The sequence below is a fragment of the Balaenoptera physalus genome (genome assembly GCF_965194825.1).
Source record: "Balaenoptera physalus genome assembly, chromosome: 5".
Classification (NCBI taxonomy): Eukaryota; Metazoa; Chordata; class Mammalia; order Artiodactyla; family Balaenopteridae; genus Balaenoptera; species Balaenoptera physalus.
In genome coordinates this window covers 55,520,485-55,530,621 of record NC_138884.1, presented here as the reverse complement: position 1 = coordinate 55,530,621, position 10,137 = coordinate 55,520,485, and the positions used below count along the sequence as shown (strand labels likewise).

The window sequence follows — 10,137 nt, the reverse complement described above, 5'->3', positions numbered from 1 at the left end:
TTTCTGTTATTATAAGTAGTGTGAAAATTCTAGAATTTTATATAAATAGAACCATATATTATGTACTCTTGTTTATCTTCTTTCACTTAGCATAATTATTTCAATTTTCATCAGTGTTGTTGTGTGTATAATAGTTTATCCCCTTTTTATCACTGAGCAGCATTCCACTGTGTAGATGTACCACATTGTATTTCTCCATTCACGTATTGATTGGCATATGGACTATTTCTACTCTTTAGCTGTACAAATAAAATTGCTATGAACATTTGTATTTAAATCTTTGAATAGACATAGTCTTTCATTTTGGTAAGTACATAGGAGCACAATGGCTAGGTCATGAGTTATGTATATGTTTAACATTTTAAGAAACTGCATACAGTTTTCCAAAGTGGTTACTATTATACATTCCCATCAACAGTAAATGAAAATTCCAATTGCTTTGCCTCCTCACCAAGACTTGGAAAGATTAGTCTCTTTAATTTCAGTATTCAAATAGATGTAGTGTGGTATCATATGGTAGTTTTGCTTTGCATTTCCCTGGTGACTAATGATATTGAGCATCTATTCATGTACTTATTTGCAATTTGTATCTCTTCAGTGAGCTGGTTGTTCAAATCTTTTGTCCGTTAAAAAAAATCGCTTGCTTGTTTTCTTAGTATGGAGTGTTGTGAGTTATGTTTATATTTCGAGTATAATTATATGATTTGCAAATATTTTCTCTTTGTCTGTGGTCTGTCTTTTCACTCTCTTAATGCTGTCTTAGGCAGAGCAGAAATTTTAAATTTTCTTGAAATCTAATTTATCAATTTTTCTCATATGGATTGTGCTTTTAGTGTCATAGCTAAAAATTCTTTGCATAACTCAAGCTTACAAAGATATTCTCTTATTTTCCTCTAGAAGTTTTGTAGTTTTAAGTTTTATGTTGATATCTATGATCCATTGTGAACTAATTTTTGTACAAGTTTCAAGATTTGGATGCATGTTCTTTTGTTTTTTTGCATATGGATATTAAATTGTTTCAGCATCATTTGTTGAAAAGATTATCCTTTCCACTGAATTGCCTCTGTGTCTTTGTCAAAAATTATAGAACCATATATATGTGGGTCTATTTCTGGACTCTGTATTCCCTTGCGTTTATCTGTTTGTCTATAATCACTTTCTTCATTGTTATCACATTATGATAAGTTTCAGGTAGTATTAGTCCTTTGTACTTGGTCTTTTTCAATGTTGTTTTGACTGTCTTAGGTCTTTTGTATTTCTAAATGAATTTGAACTGAGCTGGTCAATTTTTACAAGACACTTTGCTAGGATTTTGATTGGGATTGTGTTATAAATAAATTTTGGCAGAATTGACATCTTAATGATATTGAATCTTTTGATCCATGAATACAGTGAATTTTTCCACTTATTTAAGTCTTCTTTAATTTCTCTCAGAAATATTTTATGTTCAGTATACAGGTTATATACATCTTTTTTCAGATTTCCCTTAAGTATTTATATTTTTGATGCTTTTGTAAATTATATTATGTATTTATATTAATTTCCCTTTGATCATTGTGAGTGGACATAAATACAGTTGTTTTTTGTGTATCGATCTTGTATCCTTCAACCTTTAATACTAAACTCACTTAATTTTATTATTAAAGATTCCATTGACTTTCTACATGGTTGATCATATTGTCTGTGAATAAAGACAGTGCTTCTTCCTTTACAATCTATGCTTTTAATTTATTTTTATTGCCTTATTTCACTGGCTAGAACCTCTAGTACAGTTTTGTACAGTGGACTTCTTGCCATGATCTTGATCTTAGAGGGAAACCATTAAGTCTTTCACCATTATTTAAAGTTTTAGCTACAGGTTTTTCATAGATGCCCTTTGTCAGGTAGAGGTAGTTCCCTTTTACACTCGTTTGCTGAGAGTTTTTGTCAGGAATAAATGTTAGAGCTTGTCAAATAGTTTTTCTGCATTTATTGAAATGTGATATAATTTTTCTGTTTTATTCTATTAATATGATGAATTACATTGATTTTCAAAGTTTAAAACAAACTTGCTTTACTAGGATAAACTCTAGTGTCTCATGATGTATTTATATATTGCTGGATTTTATTTGCTAAAATTTTATTAAGGATTTTTGGGTCTTTGTTCATGAAGGATATTGGTCTATATTATTCTTTTCTTGAAGTACATTTTTTTGGTTTTGGTATTAACGAAATGCTGGCCTTACACAATATGTTTAGGAATATGTATTCCTCTTCAGTTTTCTGGAAGAGTTTATATAGAATTGGTATTATTTCCTTTTAAAATATTTGTTAAAATTCCTCAGTGAAGCCATCTGGATGGGGAATATTTTAGTGTCAAGGTTTTTAACTAAAAATTCCATTCTTAATTGATATTGTAATATTGGGATTATCTGTTTTTTCTTGAGGGAGCTTTAGTAGGTTGTGCCTTTCAAGGAATTTATCCATTTAATCTAAGATGTCAAATCCACTGGAATAAAGTTATTATACTATTCCCTTATTATCCTTTTAATATGTGCAGAATCTGCAGTGAATTTTTAATATGTGCAGAATCTGCAGTGAAGTTGCTTCTATCATTCCTGATACTAGCAATTTGTGGTATCTCTTTTTTGTTTCCCATTAGTCTTGTTAGAGATTTATTTATTTTATTGGTCTTCCTAAAGAAGCACTTTGAAAAGCATTGATTTTCTCTATTGATTTTCTGTTTTCTTTTCAATTGATATCTGCTCTGATTTTTATTATTTATTTTAAATTACTTTGGTTTTAATTTGCTCTTCCTTTACTGAGGAACTTGAGGTCATTGATTTGAAACCTTCTATTTTAATAGACATTTAGTGCTATATATTTCCCTCCAAGTACTGCCTTAGAAACATCCCATAGATTTTGATATTGTATTTTTCATTCTCATTCAATTCAAAATACTTTCTAATTTCTCTTTTGATTTCTTCTTTGACCCATAAAGTTTGTTATTTGTTTTTCAGATATTTTTCTTTTATACATTTCTAATTTAATTTGTTTGTGATTAGACAGTATATCTTATATGACTTGTAAATGATCCACGTGCACTTGAAAAGAATGCATATTCTGCTGTTTTTGGGTGGAGTGCTCTATTAATGCTAAGTACACCAGTTTTTTTGATAGTGTTCATCTTCTATATCCTTAATGATTTTCTGTCTACTTGTTCTATCAATTATTGAAAGAGGAGAGTTGAAATCTCCTTCTGTAATTATAGAATTGCCTATTTTTCCTTGCAGTTCTATCAGTTTTTGTGTTTGCAACTCTGTAATTAGGTTAATAAATGTTTAGGATAGGTGTGTCCTTTGAATGAATAGACTTCTTTGTCATTGTAGAATGATCCTTTTTTATCCCTGGTGATATTGTTTGCTCTGAAATTTACTTTGATATTAATAGAGCCACTTCAGCATGCCTTTGATTAGTGTTATCCTGGTATATTTTTTCTCATCCTTTTACTTTCAACCTAGTGTATCTATATATACAAGGTATTTCTTGTGGGAAGTATGTAGTTGGGTCTTTTTCGATCTAATTTCCTAATCTTTGCTATTGTAATGTTTAGGTCCTAGGTCATTTGCATTGATACGGTTAGGGTTAATTCTGCTATCTTGCTTTTTTTTTTTCCCCTGTTCGTTATTTTTTTTTTCCCTTTCCCCATCTCCTCTACTTTCTTTTACTTTAATAGAGATTATTTAATGATTCAAATTTATTGCTTTTGTTTTATTATTACTTATAACTCTTTGTTGTGTTATTTTCATAGTTGCATTGGTGTTTATAGTATATATTTTTAGCTTATCCCAGTCTATCTTCAAGTGATATGATTTACTTCATGTTTAGTATGAGTAATGTTTAGTTCTAGTACTAGTACTTTTGGATAGCTTTTTCTTTTCTTGGCTATGTCTTCAAGCTCACTACTCTCTTCTTTGGCAATATCTACTCTGTTAATACCACCAATTATATTTTCATTTCAGACATTGCTTTCACCTCTAGAAATGCAATTTGGATCCTTTTAAAGAATTTATCTTCCATATCTCTACTTAACATGTCAATTTTTTCTCTAGCTTCTTGAACATATTGAATACAGTTATAATAATTTTAATATGTTTGTATATGCTATTATTTGTGTCATATTTGTTTTGGATTCAATTTATTGACGTTTTCTCATTATGATCATTTCTTTGCATGACTTTTAATTTTTAATTTGATGCCAGACATTGTGAATTTTAACTCGTCAGATTCTGGATGTTTTGCAATCCTATAAATATTTCCAAATACTTGTGCATTTATGTTGTGGTACTTGAAAACAGCTTGATTCTTTCAGTTCTTGCTCTTAAGCTTTGACAAACATGACCATAACACAATTTAGTCAGTGGCTAACTTGCCCCACTACTGAGGGAAAACATTTCTGGATACTCTACCGAATCACCATGAAGTATGAGGCTTTACACTCTGTCAGATTTGAACAAACATTAGTTCTGGCTCTGTGTGTGCCTAAGGGATTGTTCTTTCTAATGCTTCTTGGTGTTTTCTTTCCAGTTTTCAGTAGTTTCTTCTAATAATTTCTGAATATTCAGGGGAGACCTTCTTCAGATTTCTAGAATACTCTGTCTTCACAGTTCTCTTCTCTTTGATACTCTGCCCTACAAAGTCTGACTGTATTGACCTCCACAGACTTAACAACTTTTTCTTCAACTCAGGGAGACTTTTGCATTCCAGCTGATTCCTCCTGCTGTGTACCATGGCCTGGACATTTTCTTCCTACGTTGGGACCATCATCAGGTTAAACTCGTTAGGTTAGCTGATCTCTCATTGCTTGATTTCCAGTGTCTTGAGAACCATTGTTTTACTTACCTGTCCAGTTTTTTAGTTTTTCAGGCATGAGGAAAGATTTGTTCTCTGAAACTCCATTTTGACCAGAAGCATAAGTACTATTGAGCATCTTTTCATGTCCTTATTAACCATTCATATATCTACTTTATGATATGTCTTGTCAATTTTTTTCCCATTTAAAAAAATTGGTTAATTCATTTTCTTAGTGTTGTGTTTTAAAAATTCTTTTATATCTTGGAAAACTTTTAATGCCAAAAGTTTTAATATTGATGTAGTCCAGTTTATCAAGTTTTTATTTAATAATACTTCGTGTCCTATCTAAGAAAACCTGACCATAAAGATCATGAAGAGTTTCTCCTATATTTTCTTTTAGAAGTTTTATACCTTTAACTTTTATGTTTAAGTTTAAAATACATTTTAGGTTAAAATTTGTATCACATAATAGATGTGGTTCGCTTTTCCACCTTTTGATATTAAGTTGTTCTAGCAATATTTGTTGAATGGACTATCCCTTTCAATCAAATTACTTAGACACTGGTAAAATCAATTCAGGTGTGGCTGTTTTTCTAGGCTAACTATTCTGTTCCATTGTACATTATGTCAGTATCGCTGTATTGATTCTTGATAGCTTTACAGTGAATCTTGAAATGAGGTAGTATATGTCTTTCACCTCTGTTCTTTTTCAAAATTGTGTTGAGTGTTCTAGATTCTTTGTCTTTTTATAATTTTTAGAATAAATATGTAAATTTCCACAAAATAGGCCTGATGGAATTTTGTCTGGGATTCTGTCAAGTGTGTAGATCAATTTGGGGACGATTTACATCTTAAAATATTGAATATGTAATCCATGATCATAGTATATTTTCCCCCTTTAAAATTTTTCTTTATATTTTCATTAATTTCTCTTAGCAATGTTTCTGTTGTTGTCACTGTACAGGTAGTTCATATATTTTGTTAAATTTACCATTAAGTAATTCATATTTTAATGCTATTATAAATTGAATTTTTAAAATCATATTTTCCAATTGTTTGCTGCAAGTATTTAGATATACAGGTGATTTTTGTATACAGACCTTCTATATTGTGACTGTTAAAATCACTTATTAGTTCTGTTAGTTTTCTCCAGATTCTGTAGGGTTGTCTATGTGCACAATCACATGTAGAGACAATTTTACTTCTTCCTTGCCACTCTGCATGCTTTTTGTGTTGTTTTACTTTGTTTTCCTATGTCAGTGCAGTTGGTACGGTAGGGAAAGTATTAAACAGGAGTAGTGAGAGGGACTATCCATGACTTCTTTCCCATTTTAGGGAGAAAGTGTTCAATCTTTCTCTACTATGATATTACTTATAGGTTTTTTATATGTATTCTTTATCAGGTTGAAGAAGTTTCTTCTATTCCCGGTTTGTTGATAGTTTTTAACATAATTGGGTATAGATTTTTGTCAAATTGATTTTCTTTATCTATTGAGATGACTATATCATTTTTCTCCTTAATGACCTAGTTTGGTTAAGTAAATTGATTTTCAAATGTTAAACCATCTTTACATTCTTTGGATAAACCCTACTTGGTTATTATGCATTAACTTTTTCAATGTTGCTGGATTTCATTTGTTAATATTATATTAAGATTCTTTTTTGCATCTATGTTCATGAGAGTTACTGGTGACCTATTTTTGTTATGTCTTTGTCTGGTTTGGTATCAAAGTAATGCTGGCCATTTAGAATGAGTTTGGAAGTGTTCCCTCCTTCTTTATTTTCTAAGATATTTTTTGTAGCTTTAGAATTATTTCTTCCTTAACTATTTGCTAGATTTCAACTAGTAAAGCTATTTGGGCTTACAGTTTTCTTTGTGAGAAAGTTTTTATTTCCAAATTTAATTTCCATACTAGATGGATGGTTTGTGTCAGTGTTAGTAATTTCTGTCTTTCCAGTAATTTGCTCTTTTCACATAAATTGCTGAATTTACTTGTTTGTTCTCTCCTTTTTTCCTTGATTAGTCTAATTAGAGGTTTTTCAATTTTTTTTCAGAGAACCAGCTTTTGTTTTCTATTATTTGTCTATTGTTTTTCACTTATATGTTAATTGACTTAACATATCAATATTATTTCCTTTATTCTAATATTTTATAGTTAATATTCTGTTTGATTGTAGCTTCTTAAGGTGGAACTTTCAGATCATTTATTTTATGTTGGAAACTCTTCTTTTTCAACATAAGCAATTAAACCAATAAACTTCCTTTAAACACAGCTTTAATTGCATCCCACAAATTTTGATGTATTGTATATTTTTTTCTATCAGGTCAAATAGTTTTTAATTTTACTTTTTGCTTTCTTTTTTTTTTTTATTTTATCTTTTTGGCAGTTTCTCTCTTTTTTTATTTTTAATTTTTTTTTTATTTTTGGTTTTTAAAATTAATTAATTAATTAATTAATTTATGGCTGTGTTGGGTCTTCGTTTCTGCACGAGGGCTTTCTCTAGTTGCAGCAAGCGGGGGCCACTCTTCATCGCGGTGCGCGGGCCTCTCACTATCGCGGCCTCTCTTGTTGTGGAGTACAGGCTCCAGACGCGCAGGCTCAGCAGTTGTGGCTCACGGGCCCAGTCGCTCCGCAGCATGTGGGATCTTCCCAGACCAGGGCTCGAACCCGTGTCCCCTGCATTGGCAGGCAGATTCTCAACCACTGCGCCACCAGGGAAGCCCACTTTTTGCTTTCTTATTTGATCCATGGGTTTTTCAGAAAAGTGTTTTTTAATTTCAAAATATTGGGGCATTTCCAGATATTTTTTTATTGATTTCTAATTTAATACCATTATGATTGGGTTGTTTGTTTTTTTGTTTTTATATTTGTATGAGCTGTTTGTATATTTTGGAGATTAATCCCTTGTCAGTCTCATCATTTGCAAATATTTTCTCCCATTCTGTAGGTTGTCTTTTCATTTTGTTTATGTTTTCCTTTGCTGTTCAAAAGCTTTTAAGTTTAATGAGGCCCCATTTTAAAATTTTTGTTTTTATTTCCATTACTCCAGGAGACAGATCCAAAAGGATATTGCTGCAATTTATATCAAAGGGTGTTCTGCCTATGTTTTCCTCTAGGAGTTTTATAGTATCCAGTCTTACATTTAGGTCTTTAATCCATTTTAGTTTATTTTTGTGTATGGTTTTATAGAATATTCTAATTTCATTCTTTTACATGTAGATGTCCAGTTTTCCCAGCACCACTTATTGAGAAGACTATCTTTTCTCCATTGTATATTCTTTCCTCATTTGTTGTAGATTAATTGACCATAGGTGTGTGGGTTTATTTCTGGGCTTTCTATCCTGTTCCATCGAGCTATATTTCTGTTTTTGTGCCAGTACCACACTGTTTTGATGACTGTATCTTTTTAGTATAGTCTGAAGTCAGAGAGTCTGATTCCTCCAGCTCCGTTTTTCTTTCTCAAGATTGCTTTGGCTATTCAGGGTCTTTTGTGTTTCCATACAGATTGGAGTGGGTGTGGAGAAAAAGGAACCCTCCTACACCATTGTGGGGAATGTAAGTTGGTACAGTCATTGTGGAGAATAGTATGAAGGTTCCTTAAAAAACTAAAACTAGAACTACCATATGATCCTGCAATCCCACTCCTAGGCATATATCTGGAGAAAACAATAACAAAAAAATACATGCACTCCAATGTTCATTGCAGCACTATTTATAATAGCCAAGATATGGAAGCACTCTAAATGTCCACTGACAGATGAATGGATAAAGAATATGTGGTATATATTTACAATGGAATATTACTCAGCCATAATAAAGAATGAAATAATGCCATTTGCAGCAACATGGATGGACCTGGAAATCATCATACTAAGTGAAGTAAGCCAGACAGAGAAAGACAAATATCATATGACATTGCTTATATATGGAATCTTAAAAAATGATACAAATGAACTTATATACAAGACAGAAATAGACCCACAGATATAGAAAACAGACTTCTAGTTACCAAAGAGGAAAGTGGGTGGAGGGATAAATTAGGAGTTTGGGATTAAAGTATACACACTACTATATATAAAATAGATAACCAACAAGGATCTACTGTATAGCACAGGGAACTATACTCAATATTTTGTAATAACCTATAAGGGAAAATAATCTGAAAAAGAATATGTATATACATAAAACCTGAATCATTTTGCTGTATACCTGAAACTAACACAATCTTGTAAATCAACTATACTTCAATAAAAAATACCATTATCATCAGATTACAAACTCTGTATGATTTCAATCCTTTTAAGCTTATTCAGGCTTGCTTCATTGGAACAAGTGTTCTATAATGTCACTTATGTCAAGTTGGTTGATTGTGTTCTTCAAGTCTTATCTACCATCATTTTTTGTGTGTCTGTATTCTATCAGTTTATTTTTAAGTGTTGAAATCTCCAACTGTCATTGTGGATTTGTCTCTTTTTCTTTTCAGGTCTTTCAGCTTTTGCTTTAAATATTTTGAAGCACTGTTATTTACAGTATACACACTTATTATTTCTCTTTCTTCTTGGCTAATTGACACTTTTGCCATTTTAAAATATCTATTTTATATTCTGTCATATCCTTTTCCTGCAGTGTACTTTTCCTGATATTGATATAGCTGCTTCAGTTTTCTTTTAATTAGTGTGTGTATGTTTTTTGTTTTTCTATTCTTTTACTTTTAATCTGTGTCTTTATATTATAAGTTCATTTTTGGTAAATAGTATATGGTTTAGTCGTGATTTTTTTGTTCAGTTTGAAAATCTTTGCTTTTTTACTGGAAATTTCAGACAGTTTATAGATAACATAATTATTAACATGGTTGAGGTTAGTTTTACCATTATCCTATTTGTTTTCTTTTGGTTAGTTTTACCATTATCCTATTTGTTTTCTTTTGTCCTGTATATACTTTTTCTCTTTTTCTGTCTCCATTTGAATTAGTTTGAGTATTTTGTAGTGTTTGTTCTTAGATATATATTTGTATTATTAGCAATGTATGTTTTATTTCACTTAGTTTATGCATAATTTACCTTATTATAATTTATATTCAGATAATATTTTGCGATTTTATGCATACTGTAATAATCTTAGAGCTGTATACTTCCATTTCTGTCCTCCAATCCTTTGTTATATTGTTGTGATAATTTTTTCCCATGTTATAAACTTCAAAATACTGTTATTATTATTTTAAAATACTTATTTATTTCTTAAGGAAACTTTGAAAATGACTAAAATATTTACTAGATTTACCACATATTTACCATATTGGCAT

General features: G+C 30.7%; 1 protein-coding gene across 3 annotated transcripts in view; it reads left to right on the top strand.

The window, feature by feature from the left end:
- Positions 1–10,137, top strand: part of LOC309661848 (uncharacterized protein) — a 635,889-nt gene that overhangs the window by 132,288 nt on the left and 493,464 nt on the right. The gene's annotated exons all lie outside the window — the stretch shown is intronic.